General features: G+C 38.4%; 1 protein-coding gene across 1 annotated transcript in view; it reads right to left on the bottom strand.

The window, feature by feature from the left end:
• LOC6054195 (ankycorbin) overlaps positions 1-16,196 on the bottom strand; it is a 108,715-nt gene extending 92,519 nt beyond the window's left edge. The window contains exon 1 of the mRNA XM_038253798.1: positions 14,855-16,196. The gene's annotated coding sequence lies outside the window, so the exon portion shown is untranslated. The remainder of the gene's footprint in view (positions 1-14,854) is intronic.
• Between the last annotated feature and the right edge of the window lie 164 nt (positions 16,197-16,360).

Here is a 16,360-nt window from a genome sequence, read left to right as displayed (position 1 = left end):
ACAAATTTTTGTCACTTTGTTGTTGGACGATCCCTTACATAAATAAGTTGTATGCAAAGTTTAGTTTTTCGAAATTAAAAATGTTATGTTGCGCAGATAAACACTGTTACTATTTCCTCAAATTTTATTTAAAAAGCATAAAAGTCAACAAAATAAGTTACGTTGTTTGCAGATCACCCTTAGGGGCCATCAACAAACGATATGGGCACTTTATTTATAAATTTCAGCCCTCCTGAAAACTTGAAGCTCCTTACCTCCTTCTAAAACTTCCACGTGTTTTGTGAATTGCTCAAAACTATTAAAATATTAAGGGAGCGTTCTTGCATTACGTAACAAAACATTTATATTTTTAGACCCCTCCACCCCCTGGTAATACATTTCCGATGCATTTTTGGTTTAAATCATCGAATCCCCCTCCTCCCCTTGATATAACGCCGTCACGTAATGCATGGACGTCCCATTACATGGATAGAGGAGGGAGGGAGGGGTGTCCTTCGTGATAATGGAATAATACAAATATTTATTTTTACTTTGAAAGCCCTTTGAAAAACATCGTAAATCGTACTACTACTGTGTGGTATAGAAAGAGGGGGGGGGGTCTAACATGGGCGGGCCAATCAATTCACATGTCCTTGTACTGTCTAACAATGTCTTATAATAAAATTTTAACGTACAGTTGTTAAAACTAACAAAAACTATGATTTATTTTGAAACTAAAATTTCGTGACGTTGCAACGCAACGAAAAACCCTGTTTTCAAAAACAGAGCGTTGCAACGTCACGAAATGTAAGTGGTCTTTAAAAATCGGGGTTTGATTTTTTCGAAAAACTTATGATTGCATTCGATTTGTTGGCCAATTTTACATTAAAAATGGAAGAAGAACTCAAAATTTGCCGTTTAACAGAGCAGAGTTAATGGCGAAACATGAATTGGGTCAGGATTGTGAAAAAGTCACGCGTTGCAACGTCACGCTACATATTCCTCTCTCAAAAACAGAATATTTGCTTAAAATAATGTTTCAACACTGTTTCTTATAGTAAATTTAATGCCCTTTCCGAATCTGTAATCACATATATACCTTTTTTATGTATTTTTTGAGTTACAGCCGAATACTGAAAAAAGAAAAGTCAAACCGTTGCAACGTCACGGCGGAATGTGTCATATGTATTTTGCTAAAAAGCTTATACACTTAGTTAACTAAATATAAACATTGATTTTTTTTCTTAAAAACTATATCAGCTACTTAAGTGATGGTACATTTAGCGTACACATAAAGTTTGAACATCTTAAATATGATTTTAACAAGAAAAACTATGACTATCAAAGTCACCCCGGAATTAAAACTATTTTTTTTAACGTAACTATTTTTCTAAACATTATTGAAAAAACTTTTTTTTCGAAATAGTGCATGGACTTTGTGTGGTCTACCCTAGTACATGTTTTAAAAATCATAATCTTGAAAAAAATCTTACCTGTTGGAAAATATTCTAGAAACAAATTGAAATCCTATCAAAGTCACCCCGGTTTACGGTATTACTTTTCAAAACATGGGTCGAAATGTTCAATTTTATAGCACCCCGAAATTTTAAAATGAAAAATTTTGTTCTAAATGAAAAAATACCATTCTGGGTTAAATGTAGATTCGAAAAGTACATTAAATTTCCCATTAAATGACATGTTCAAAAAAAAATTACATTTGAGTAACGGAAAATGGCAGAGTTTTTAAAACTTGTTTAGTGTTTTTTTTCGATGAAAATCGGGGCGTCTAATTTTACATAAAAGTCCTTTTGACACCAAATTTTTATCTCATCACCGTTTCAGACTTCAAATTATTGAAAACACCTCTTTTTTCGCATGTTCAAAAATTGAAGGGGTCGTACCGCCAGGGACAAAAGTTACCACTTAGGACAAAGTTTCACGCAAATCGAAGAGGGGTCGGGGCAACTGCTGTGTGAGTTGGCGGAGAATTACCCGATGTACATTCACTGCAAAAACTTCTTTTTTCGCAAAAAAAAAGAAATTTAGGAAACTCATAATTGCAAAACAACTGGACAGATGTGTAAGGCATTTTAAAACACTTTTTTCATTCAAATGTTGAAACCGTGGCCTGTAATTAATTTTTTTAAACTTTTTTTTATTATTTTGCCCCCCCCTCCCTCTCGACTTTGGTCAGAGTCGAGGGACATAAACTTCAAAAAATATTTGCAATGGCCTTAAAAATACTATTTTCTTAAAAAAAATGATTCCATGGCTTGCAATTTCAATTTTATTTTTTTTTAAGTAGAACTATGTTTTCAGAATTGTCCTTATTTTACCATACAACTTTCCTGAAGACACCAAATCGATCAGAAAGTCTCTTCCTGAAAACAGCTTTTCATATATTTACATACCATTCTTGTATGGAGACTTCTTGTATGAACAAACACATGAGGCAGAATGTCTTCTTGGATTATAGGGATGACCCCCAAAAAGTTTCAAACAATTAAAAAAAATAATTCTATGCAATCGGCAGATTATGTACAGAATTGAAAAAAAAATGCTTCAAATAGAAAAATCATAAAGACTCTTCAACTCTACACAATTTCACCCCAACCATCCCGCGTTGGCATACCACAGATTCAAGACCAACGCTCCCGCGGTGTATAATTAAATTAAACGGAGAGAAAAGGACCACGTACGGAGAGCGTGTAGTTTTGTGGGCACGCGTGCCAATGATGACCATCTTAACTCCCCCCTTCAAATGAAGATGATCACGACTCTGGGTCCATCCAGCATCCTCTCATCCCCATCAACGGGGAACAACTTTCGTGAAAGGAAGTTTGATGATTGTGCGTAATTTTTTTTGTGGGCATGTTTTTTTAGGTACGACTTAGAGGTCTTGAAGAGTTTTTAGTTATGGTGCTCCGCCGAGGAATGTTAATTACAAGATCCGCGGTAACTTCAGGTGGACAACTGTCAATGACATGACATTTGCTTGCTTGTTAAAATGGGTAGCAGTAAAGGTTTGATTCTCTAGGCTTATCCCACGATCTGCTGGGGCTGGTGGATTTGAAACAATTTTCAGCAACACTCTCAGCAACGAAAAATAATGAGAGCAGGTCATTGCTGCGTTGGCGCGCTCAAAAACCACTGCTGCTGGACTCTCCACCAAACCCGGAGCCGGTTTCGGCCAGTAATTAAAAAGATTAATGTCAGATGATTGCCGAGAACACTCGCCAGGCCTTCAAATGGACGGACGGCCGCCAGAAACCTCGGACCAACGGAGACCACACAGCTGAGCGTTGGAGTCAATGAGAATCGTATTCGGTAATTAGATCGTTCTTCAAGGTGAAACGAATATCTGAAATGAAACATGGACCCCGATTAGCAGAACCAAAACGTTCCACAAAGCTCATCCCCAAGCACGATCAAACATCGAAGGAAGATGAGCGTATAAATATTCATGTCAACAAATTAATTAAAATTAATAGCAATCTACTTGTTGCAACAGCACAGACGAAAAACGATTAGTCCGCGTCCGGTGGCTACCCACTATAAGACCTCTCTTGAGACGCACGATGTCGTTACGTCACATCACAGATCATCGGACGTGATACTTCAGTCCGTCAACCTTCAACCGCCGGTCCGTTGTTGGTGGCCCAGCCAACCTCGTTCACTTTCCCCCCATTCGTTAATTAGGCCCCCACGCGAAAAGCCGTCAACACACGCGTGATCAAGCGGGCTAAAATATTGACCAAACTTAACGAGATGATCGGTCGCATCAATCGCGAAGGACAGTACACGCGCGGGTTCGTCGCTTCTGGTTGATTTTGAAGGCACCACCGGTGACCCTCGTCGGAAAACGCCTCATTAATCGAGTTGAATGTGATCGGGGGGATTTATGGACGAGCTTCATTGTTTGAATTTTGTAGCTTGCAATGCAAATGCAAATTTATGATATTTTAACTTTATTTGAAGACGCGATGATAAGAAGTATTTCAATATCATTGTATGAAACAAAAATCAATGATAACTACTGTACTTTTTATTTTTATAAAAATGCATAATTATCCCCCATTTTCAGGAAGTAAAGATCGTAAATTACGTAGTTCTTCGCAATTCCGGTTATGTTTGTGACATAACTACTTTGGCTTTTGTTATTCAGAAATCTCGAGAAGCAAACCAATATGATGCCGAAGTAAACGCTACCGACTGTAATTTTTTTAATGAGATTTTTTAAGAATTTATAACATGTCCTACAACTTTGCAAAGTTTTACCAAAACATTTATCATTTGGTCGACAATACAAATCTCCAAGTGTTAATCACAAAATCTTTGTCAACGAAATTTTCCCTAGAATGGCTTATAAACCATTTAGTTTTAGGCATCGGCAGTCAAAACTGAATAATATTTAAATTGAATTCAATTTGAAAATCTCAATATTCTTAAAATAAGACGAAAGTTATAATTCTTGAAATTTTTGAAATAAAAAAAATGGAACCCAATTTATATTTCAGGTTTTAGTTGAATTATTTGAAAATTGTAAGTCAAAAAATTTATTTTTGTTTTGAACGTTGCCAGTCAAATCTCCTTTACTTATCTTTTTTCGTAAATTATCATTTTTTCAATTCAAACCAGGGCTTGCGATATTTCGACTTTGTTTGTGATAGCTGACAGAACACTCCAATCGTCTTCACCACGACAACCTGATTTTTACATTCTACTTTCGTTCGTTTAACACACAAAGGAATGAGTGCTACGCAAAGTCACTCGCACAATCATTGATTTCCCTCCAGGAGAAAAATCGCTTCGAGAGCGGTCGTTTGACATTCTACCGAGATTCCGATCATCTTTCCAATGATAGCTATCATATGATTTCTGTCACCACGCAGCATACACTAGGAAGAGAGAGACAAAAACGAGAGAAAGAGAAAGAGCACGTTGTCTCGTTCGGGCGGCTGCTTGAGTGGAGCTCATTTTTCTTTCGTTTCGTCTTTGTGTTTACGTTCATCGACCGTCGCCAAGCAATGACGGTCATGACAGGCGTTGTGTGTCAGCGATCAAATATCGTTTTGGGAAATGATCGCTGACAGAAAGTTCTATCGAATATCGAGCAGTCCCGTTCAGTGATAGATCCCTTTTCAAGCATTGATTCAAACAGTTCAATTTTGCCTAAAAATCCGAAGTCGATTTTTAACTTGAATAAAAAAAGATGTTTTCGTTTTTAAACTGCTTTTATTTTATCCTAAATTAAATTACACCCACTAGTTTTTGTAAATTTGGAAGAACTGAATGATCTTGTGCAAAAAAAAAACAACAAATTAGAATTCGGTACATTTCGCCGAAGGACTTTTCGCCGAATAGACATTTCGCAGACAGCTTTTATGCTTAAAAATCATGAGAAATGCTTTGTAATTATCACAAAAAAGAATGTTTTGGCAAAATGTTACTTTAAAAGATTAAAAAACAATCACATAATTTTTAATAACTTTTTTTTAACATAATAACTTCTTTTTCTTAAAACTTTTCTTGTTGGAAAGCTTGCTAAACTCAGCAGTTTTGTTTTGATATTAAATGTTTTTGCAAAGAACTGTAGATTAATAATTAAGAAAAGTTCAATGTTTAAAAATTAGCAAAAACACAAAGAATTATTTGTTTCCGAAAACTCTTTTACATGAATTCTAAGGAACTGCCCATATTTGAAACAATCAAAAACTTACAGAAATCATAGAATTTTTTTTACGCTATCTCGAATGTACAACCGATTGATAAAGACGTTTGATTTTGGATTGATATGTTCATTGTTTTTATAAAATTTAAATTTAATAACAAACTGTTGGAAACGGCCTACTCACACCTTCATTTTATTCAAATATGAGTAAATTTACTTAGCCCTCACACTAACGGTGAGTATCGAGAGTGTTTGCTGTGAGGAAGCCTACTCGATTTGTGAGTGTGAGTGGTTTTCCGAACTCTGATAGAAAATTACTCAATAAAAAATTAAGAAACTACCGTGTTTTGAAAATATGTTTGCTGAAAAAAAATTGACGAACACCTAAATACTTTTAATCGTAAGAATACATTAATCCCAATTTAAAAAACCCGATTTAATCCCACCTGGGGTGAGAAAGAGCCTTTCTTACTAAAGAATATAACAATGGTAGAACTTCTTTCAATTAATAACACAAAAGAAAGTCTTATGATGAAAGCAAAGTATTATGATGATATTATGAGTATTATGAATGATATGATTTCCTAAAGAAATAAAAAACGCAATTTTCACCAAAAGAATATTTCTTGACTTTTTTTTGATAAGGTCCAATAAACAAATGTAAACATTGAGTGTATCCCGCTTACTCCGATGGACTTTGACATAAGGTGTGAAAGGGATACACTCAATGTTTACATTTGTTTATAGGACCTTATCAAAAAAAAGTCAAGATTTTCAATCGTACAATATGTTTGTACGTTTCTAATCAAACAAGCGTTTATGACAAACGCGATCATAGCAAGCTTCCCAACAAAGCAAAAAACAAAGTGACAGAGTTAGAGATAGCTTTTTTTAACAACCGCACCACTACACACTCAATCGCGAGAACCTTAGGAAGAAAGCCATTGGAGTCGCCAGCATTGAACACTTTGAAAACGATATAAACGATGAAAAGCTTAGAAAGCTCCCCCTCCTGGAATCCAGGAGTCTACATTTAGGCGATTTTAGGAGCGCACGGGAAACAAAATGATTGTAGCCGGATGAATGTCCTATGTCACAAAGGTTTTTGCATAAACCTTGGACAGTTATGCAAAAACAGACAGGGCAAAAGAAACAGAAAAGCTACGATATCTTACATATTGAAGGAAACATCGGTAGACAAGCTACTACAAAATGAGTATAAGTCGAGCCACAAAATAGATGCGCCAGCATTCTCGCGCCAGTATTCGAAGCTCAACTTGACAACTTGTCGACTTGGCGACGAAGCGTCGAAAATCGATGCAGTGTAATTTTTTGGCGATTTTTCCGCTTAAAATTCATGCTGAATCGACATATTTACGAAGATGGAAATGACGTCCTGGCTTAAAGTAAAACCTATACCTTTCTTTAGTAAGAAAGGCAAAAAGTAAATCGTTCTAAAAATTGATCGGGATTGCCGATCGATGTCGAATTTGTTTCAGATGCTCACTCATGGTCTGTACTATGAATGTAGCAAGAAATTTCGAATAAAATCAGAAATGAAAAATGTTGGCGAAGGTCACCAGGTGGGCTTTTACCTTTTTTTAGGGATTTTTTTTCTTATGGTAGGTCAATCAACGGCTCTAACTCCAGAACCATATTATGAATCTGGATGAAAATTTGGGAGGTTGTAGGGCTCGAAAAATGCAATTTTTGAGATAAATAAAATATATGAAAATGAAAAAAATTGACCATATTTTCATTTGAAAACTGTGTATTTTGTTGAAAAGTCTGGCCGCATCCGAAAACAGATGGATATTTCGAAATTTGCGCGGCAACTCGCCCAGGTTCAGCACACTAGCTTTCATCTGCATTTAGAAGAATCGAAATCGGATATATGGGAGCTGAGAACGGCGCGACACAAAATTTTGCAAAATTTTACCACATACGAACATCACTCGACCTCCACGGAATTTATTTTCTCAAAATTCGAGGGTTGGAGATAGGCGAGTTCTGTCAAGGTGAATCGATAGAGCGTCGAAAATCGATGCAGTGTGATTTTTTGACGATTTTTCCGATTAAAACTCATGCTGAATCGACATATTTACGAAGATGGAAATGACGTCCTGGCTTAAAGTAAAACCTATACCTTTCTTTAGTAAGAAAGGCAAAAAGGCTTTTATTTGAAAGAATACAACAATTTATGAAAATTGTTTTTTGAAAAACAACTTATTTTTTAAGTGTTCGAAAAAACATATTTTTTTTTCAAACCAATTATTTTTAAAGAACCGGTCCTGTTAAAAAGAATGCAAAAACTAAAAGACTTAAAAAAAAATAAACAACATTTTCATAAATAAATACTTATTAGGATCACATTAAAAAAAACGACCTAAAGGATACCCTCTGATTTGAATCCTTAGGCATAAGTAACTATAAAAATGTTGAGCGAATTTAAAGGGTCGCTATATTTCGTTGTTGTTGTAAAAAGCCGGGACCGTGGTGTAGGGGTAAGCGTGGTTGCCTCTCACCCAGTCGGCCTGGATTTGATCCCAGAAGGTCCCGTTGGCAAATTTTGAGACGAGATTTGTCTGATCACGCCTTCCGTCGGACAGGGAAGTAAATGTTGGCCCTGGTCTAACCAAGAGGTTCGGTCCAGGTGTAGGAGTCGTCTCCCTGGGTCCTGCCTCGGTGGAGTCACTTGTAGGCAGTTGGACTAACAATCCAAAGTTCGTCAGTTCGAATCCCGGGGTGGATGGAAGCTAAGGTGTAAAAAGAGGTTTGCAATTGCCTCAACAATCAAGCCTTCGAACATCTAGTTTCGAGTAGGAATCTCGCAATCGAGAACGCCAAGGCAATGCTGTAAAGCGAATAATTTGATTTGATTTGTAAAAAATCTTCTCGTAGAAAAACGTCTTCGTTAAATCGCTAATAACTCTTCAGGGTTAACTCGGATCGTTTTGAGGTCTTCGACACTTGACAATGATCCGGCACATTTAACGCCATCTTTTGGTGGAATTTCGATTTTTTTGCTTTTGCTCAAACAATTTTGCAAATTTTCCCATACAAACTTCAACGACCAAAAGCGACCCTGAAACTTAACCGATTTGGTTTAAAATTGGCACTTTTTCTTACTTTTACCTGAATCGAGCCAGGGAGTTTCTCTTTACATTTTCCAAAATTTTCAATTTTTCTTGTCACCCTAATGCTTATGTTCATAAGAATTCAACAAAAAGGAAACTCGTGGCGCATTGGTTGTTTTGAAAAAGTACTCTAGATATTATCCTTGCCGATTCATCCGGAACATTCTCTCTACAAAATTGCAACCTGTTACAGGCAAACAACTTTCAACCCCAGCTCCCCGAAGTAACTTTTCAGTCTCGGGTTCGTCGCCTGCTGGGCATCGACAGGGTTCGTTGCATTCAGCCTAGCTCGATGTACGAAGTACCTACTATTGATGGCATTTGTCGGGTTTGCGTGTTTTTCTGTGTTTCGCGATCGCTCAGGAATCGATCAACGGCATTTCAAGTGTCCGCAGGGACATGCGGATACAATGCACGCGGGATGGCTAGGCGTTCTTGTGCGACTGGTTGTGGGATTCTCAACGATAAAGGTAATTTTGATAAATTAACTTTATTTTTGCAAATTTGTAGGATTTTCTTACATTTTTATTCTATTTTTTTAACTAAAACAAATAATTTAAAACAATATTTCATGCAAGGAAAAGATATTGAAGATCTGACAACACTGCTTAACATCATGAGTACTTATTTGAAGTTCACATAATCATTAAACACTATAGCCAGGATATTGTCAATTCGAAGAAAAAGTCAAAGATTTTTCAAATCGACTAGGTTTTGAAATTTCTGATAAAATTTTATGATCTGGCAACACTGCATTGAGTTATTTTTGAGATATGGGAATGAATGATAGGAAAAACGTACATTTTTAACGTTTCCAGAGAATTGCAAAGTTGTTAAGTGTTCGATCTCGGATCAAAGCCATCAGCCATCAATCTTCCACTAGCAACAGGGGACACAATCGACTCGGTATTTGCAGAAATTCCAACGCACAGTTTTTAGAAGCTTCACTCCCAATAGTCACGCCCAGAGCTCAGCAGTTTTAAAACAGAACCTTGGCCTTCCAAACAGTTGCGTCAGTTGCGATACTGTTCAGCAGTTCACCCCCACCCCTTTCGCAAATAAAGAACATTTTCGCTCGAAAGCCGACGATAATGGGACCGGCCGTTTGGTTTAATAATAACGGCCGTCCATCATCAAAGGTTTCGTTTGGGAAATTGCGCGCAATATGCCGTAATCTACCACTTTAGGAGCGCGCGCTGGCCAAAAACGTCCATTTCTCGACGAAGATCGCGCGCGCAATCTCCGGTTTGGGGAGTCAAATCGAAGAACTGGCCGTCCTCCTCCTTCCCCCTTCAGGGCTGTCCAATGTGTGTATTAGATAATTGAAATAATTACAGTCCACGGCGACGGCGGTGGGCATCACTTTTCGCAAGCAACGCTGATGGCGCGCGCCAGTTGTGGGCCATTTTTTCGGTCGATTTCCTTCCATCAAGATTGAAGTGTGGCCTGGATGGGGTGTCTCGAAGCTCGATTTCAAGATCGGATTTTGTGACTGGAGGTGCGTGTTTTGAATTGAAAAAATAAAATCAATCAACGTTTTTTTTTGGGTTTTTGGAGCGACGCGACAGCGAATCAATGGCAAATGGGTCAATAACTGACACCTTGAATGGATTACATTTTGAAGCAAACGCAGTTTACTTTTATGTCCAGTTTTGATACACATAAACATTTTTGTGATATGAATCGATGCTCTTGGTTTTATTTGTTTGGGAATCCTATTAATATAAATCAAGAGAGCACACATTTTACAAGGCATTCGTGAATTATGAATATTTCGACTGACTTTTGTTTATAGATGACAATTTTCATGAAATTTATATAAAAGATTGATTTGATTTGATGTGATAACCAACAGGGCCACAAGGATGACCTATGTAGCGGTTGCCTAGAATTACAGTGGCTCAGACTCAAAGGGAGCATCTTCAAATTACTGCCTTATGAAGGGCCAAAAGGGGATGGTTGGACGCGAACAAGCAAAATCGCTCACGGTGTCCTCAGGGGAAGAGAATCTCCTTCCGACAGTAACCCCCAATAACTCCGAAAAAAGTCTGACAAAGCTGAAAAACAGGGCTCGCACCCTGTTGGGGGCCTAAAAGGGCGCGGCAGACAGCTGGAGACTGACAGAGGTCAAAAGATCTAGTAATTAGACAATCCTTTAGAATGGTATAATTAATAAACTATTTCCCCCTTGTGACGTAGTTCTGGTCTTCCACTATCCACATCCAGTCTCCGCCATTACAGCATACCGTCCACTGCCCTGATGCTCCCTCCCCGATCCCCGGCATTGATTCTTACTACTGATAAAAAGGAAAATCATAGTTGAGAAAAGGTCAATGCGGATGGAGAGAAAATCGAGCTCAGTATCCCCTCACAAAGACTGGTAGTAAGTGTGAAAAAAAAACAAGAAAGAAAAGACAAGAAGAAAAATGAAAAGATAGTTTGTCAATGCGGATGGATCGATGATCCCCTCACAAAAAAACTAAAAGAGACAGATGGCAGACAGAGCAAAAGAAGAACAGAAAAATAGGACATAGAAATAGTCAATGTGGATGGAGAGCAAAGTGAACTCTCCCCTCACAAAGACATCAATATAGAAATTTATATAAAAGATGACTGAAAATAATCTTGCCAAATTATTTAATTATGTTTCGAAAAAATATCAATACCAGCTCCGTTTCCGAAATGACGAAATGTCTTCAAAAAATTCATCTGCTTTTTAAATAGTGTTTTATTTTTTATGGCGCTTATTTTCATTAAAATTAAAATTTCCATAAAATTTCATGATGCCTGCCCTAGTAACATTTTTAAACATGAACAGATCTCTACCAAAATCGGAAATCGATTTTATTTGTATTTTTTGATTTGGCTCATACTTTGTGGGGGCCTTCTCTATGACCAGCTATTTTGTGTCATTGGTTCACCCATACAAGTCTCCATACAATTTTGGCTGCTGTCCATACAAAAATGGTACGTAAATATTCAAAAATCTGTAACTTTTGAGTGAATTTTCTGATCAATTTGGTGTCTTCGGCAAAGTTGTAGGTATTGTTGAGGACTATTGAGGAAAAAATAGGTACACGGAAAAAATAATTTGCCGATTTTTCAATTCACTTTTTTTTCACAAGAACTTAATTTCCCAAAATACGTATTTTTTTTATTTTCGAGATTTTTTGATATGTTTTAGGGGACAAAAACCCGCTTCTTTTGAGCCATAGAGAAGTATGGTAAAAAAATCTGCCGACGAGTCATAACATTTTGAAAAATTAGTGATTTTTGGAAAAAGTCAAAATTTTATACAATTATGTAAAATTGAATTTGCAATCGAAAAGTACCGTAAACTGGGGTGACTTTGATAGCCCGGGGTGACATTGTTAGAAATTTGATCTGGCCACTAATTTTGATACATTCAATGGAACAGTCACATGTTTTCATATATGTTCAATAATAAGTTATCCTTTAATGCTTACATTAGAGTGTAACAAAAATGACTTTTTGGCGGGCATTCAAGGGTTTGTTCCGGTGGGCATACTAAGCCCAAATCCAAAATATGAGCTTGATTGGACGAAACAAGAGCTGGCGCTCCGCCCTTCAAATTTAAATGGGATTTAACCCGTAAAAAAGATTTTTTCAAAAATGTCATTTATTAAGGCGTTTTGGCCACTGAAGCGTTTATTTTCAACATCATTGGCGTGTAGGTCAGATCCTTGCGCATCTTTTGGTATATATAACATTGAAATTTGTAGCACCCTGGAGCTCGGTACAGACCTTCAAAGTTTGGCATTTTTTCGAAAAATCGGCCCCGGCAAAATCATATCTTTTTTGCCGGGACCGATTTTTCTTAAAAATGCCAAACTTTGAAGGTCTGTACCGAGCTCCAGGGTGCTCCAAATTTCAATGTCAAATGCCAAAAAGTGTATGTTCACCAGCGACAGAACGATTATCATTAGGTGCGCACCTTTGCCCCACTCAACTCTAATTGTCTGCTCTTCAACTTTACAGATCATTGTTACACTCTAAAATATAATTCTGCAAAGTTAGAAAAACACGAAATTTTAAAATTAAAATTTTTGTTCTAAATGAAAAAAATACCCTAAAGTACTGTAAATTTCCCTTAAAATTACATGTTCAAAAAAAAATAATCCAGTTGAGTAGCGAAAAATGGCAGATTTTCAAAACTTTTTCAGTGTTTTTTCGATGAAAGATACGTTTTTTCGGAATTCTGAGTACGCCATCAAATCGGGCGTCTAATTTTACATAAAAGTCTCTTGGATACCAAATTTCTACCTCATCACCGTTTCAGGCTGCAAATGATTGAACAAACCTCTTTTTTCGCATGTTCAAAAATGAAAGGGGTCGTACCGCCCCCTTACCGTCACGAGATATCAAAAAACGGACCTCGGATTCCTGATCAAAGGACCTTAGGACAAAGTTTAACGCAATTCTAGGAGGGGTCGGGCAACTTTTCCTGAATTTTCGTGAGTTGGTAGAGAATTACCCATTTTGCTTTTCAACCAAACTGCAATCTTAAAGAAACTTTCAGAAGGGACAACAACTAACAGTAAAGTGCGATAAACTTGATTTTTTTTGATGATGTTGTAGCAACAGTTTTTGCGTAAATTTAAATACCATACATTATTAAATTTGATTGACATAATAAGCAGTCCGCTTTTGCCCTTTGTCTTTAGTTTGCTTTTCGTGTTTTCAACAGTGTTTTTATAGCTAATAAAACTGATACACATTTATATATTTAAAATAACCTTCTGAATATGTATTATATGACAGCATTCCAGGCAGATTCCTTTAAGAAATTAACCTTGAAGATATTTACAATGAACTGATACCAATTGTAATTATTTTCTGCATTTAAGTCGCATCCAAAATTGCTAGCCGCTTCTAACAACGGGGTCTCCAAACTCCGAAAATTACCTCACTTTCTCCGTCGTCGTCGTCGCGCCTGAAAGCCAAAGCTTCCAAAATTGGCGGGAACAATTATAAGTATTTCAGAGTGGCTGGCGCGCCCCGAACCAAATGAACCGAAATATTGTGAAAATAGGCCGAAATTTTCCGTTATTATGCTACTTTCGTGCGCTTCGATCGCAACAACCCCCTCTCCAACAAAAAAAGAAGAAAAAAACGCACGCGCGGCACCCCATGCAAATGAGAGTGCTCGAAATTTTCGAGTTTCGCGCCGGTTTGCATTGTTTCCAACAGCAGCAGCAGTTGAGAAGAAATTCCCGCATTCGTGTCGGAGGAGCAATATAATGGCCATAATAAGTCCAATGTGGCACGCCAGGGGAGGCTAGACACTTTGTGGGCTTGATCAGTCGATGATCAACAAAAGCTCTTCTCGCGTTTGAAAGCGGAAGGGGGGTCTTTTGAGCGCTTTACAAACAGGTACAGCACCTGGTCTGCGAGTAGAGTAGAGGGAAAAAAGTGCATGTGAAAATCGATTATTTCTGGGTGCTAAATTTTGGAACGCATTTAGCCTAATGGTGGCCAAATGAGAGAGAAAACAAGGTGGAAATTTACTGCGTGGATTAGGGAGCGCTGCTGCATGGTGAATTTCAAAATTGATCTTTGGAATTTCTTTATATTGGCATGTTTGCCTTACGAGAAGAATAACATTTTTGAGACATGATGTTTCTTGCAAATTTAAACAAGATTATTCAATTAATATTAGTCTTAATATTTTCTTATGTTGACAATATTTAAAGTTAATTCAAACCTGTCTCTGTAATTTGATTGGATTGACTCAGTTTTTTTTCAGTTGACAATTTTTATATATATAGAAGATAACAGCAGCTGGTTTGCTAAAATATTAACCTGTTGCCTCGGAATTTGTAAAATAGTTCCAGCTGTCAAAATGCTTATGCGCTCTTTTCAAATGTTGCTTAATATTTATTTTTTTCAGATCATATAAGAAGACAGTAAAGTTGATTGCTTTTTTGATTGGTTGAATTTCCGCTTCACAATTATAAATATTTACATATTTTTCATTACACAAAATCTACAGTTTCAAAAGTATAGAGAATATTCCCGAATAATTAAAAAAAAATCTTCAACTCACCTTTTTGAAGTCTGGCACTCCCACCGCAGCTGAATATGTGCCCTCTTTCTCCAGCGGTATTCCTTGCAGGCTCACTTCTCCTCCTTCAGATATCCGTTCCCGTGTCGTTTCTTCTTTTCTTCACCACACGACCGACTTTGTCGACGACGCTTGTTCGCCGCTAGTGCCGTCGTCGAGCTCACTTGAATTTATTTACGCTGACCCGCGCGCACCACAGTCCTAATCCTTCTTCCTTTCTTCTCTTTAAACAGTGCAGCAACTGCAGCAGGGCTGAATTATTTCCTCTGTTGTTGTTTTCTTTTCCTTTTTGGTGGACGGTTGTATTCTTCCTACTTCACGACGACGGTTTTCTACCTTTCTTCGCGCTGCGCCAGCAGCCTGATGTTTTGCGCAATCGGTATTCTTCTGGAGTAATTCTTTATTGATACACCAACACAAATTTAAAAGAACTTGAGCCACTCACACAACGCTTTGTTTGGCTTAAACCCACCAATACACCGACGGTGCGCGCGCGTAGAAGATCACTGATCGCGCACCTCTTCGTCTTCAGAGCACACACTAAGCTGTACGGCAAGGGGTTTGGAGAACTCCGGACTGCAGTACGCGGAGGAGAACACAAATTCTGCATGCAAAATTAAGCCAGCGAGCGGAATTTTTAATTTTCTCTTCCCTGAGGGGCTTTTGCGCGGTGGTCACCGATGCGTGTGATGTACTGGGACTTGGCTTCGCCTAACCGCGAACCGTTGACACCACCGCCTAGCGGCTAGGGAAGTTGTCTAGCGTCCAACGGGGTGTTGATCGCAGCTGTTCCAGCGGTGGCATTTAATGACTTCTTTTCCGTCGGCTTCCCAAGCATCCGGACGCGATTTCGCACCGTTTCCAGCAGCGTCTCAGGTAATTAACCTCACACAGACACCACGACACTATCTGCACTACATGTGTTCTCCGCCTCGATCCATCATTCGATCGCGCAGCGGATATCGATTATCCTGGAATTCTACACCGTCGTCGTCGTCGCTGCGACTCCAACTGCAGCTCCACCATCCGCCATATTTACAACAATACACAGGACGGATTCCGACGGCTGACTTTTTTTCTTCCTGTGTAGTCCGTCCGCTTTCGCGTACGTTCGCGCAGCGATCCCTGTGGCGAGTCTACACACCGATACACACAGGATGACGAGCTCCGCAACCTCACACGCGCCCAGAACGCCAAAGAATTAATTTATCAAAGTCAGTCAAGTCACCGCATCGCTGTCCAGATCTTGCAACCGCCAAACGATCCGCAAAGCTGCCTTCTATACCGCGCTCGCGTCCGACACGTCCACCGAGAACCGTTGAGTCGATCAAACTGACGTCGGCGGATTCGCGATGCGATCGCGCAACCTGCGCGTTCGGAACCGGTTCTCGCTCTCTCTTCATCGCGAAGCCCTCTCTCGTGCACAGCAGTTGTTGACTCTTCATTCGCTACGACGACGATGATCGAGCGGTTTCACGGTTTTCCTCT

The sequence above is a fragment of the Culex quinquefasciatus genome, chromosome 2 (genome assembly GCF_015732765.1).
Source record: "Culex quinquefasciatus strain JHB chromosome 2, VPISU_Cqui_1.0_pri_paternal, whole genome shotgun sequence".
In the NCBI taxonomy this organism is placed as follows: domain Eukaryota; kingdom Metazoa; phylum Arthropoda; class Insecta; order Diptera; family Culicidae; genus Culex; species Culex quinquefasciatus.
The sequence above is the reverse complement of the archived record's forward strand: the minus strand, read 5'-3'. Positions and strand labels throughout refer to the sequence as shown.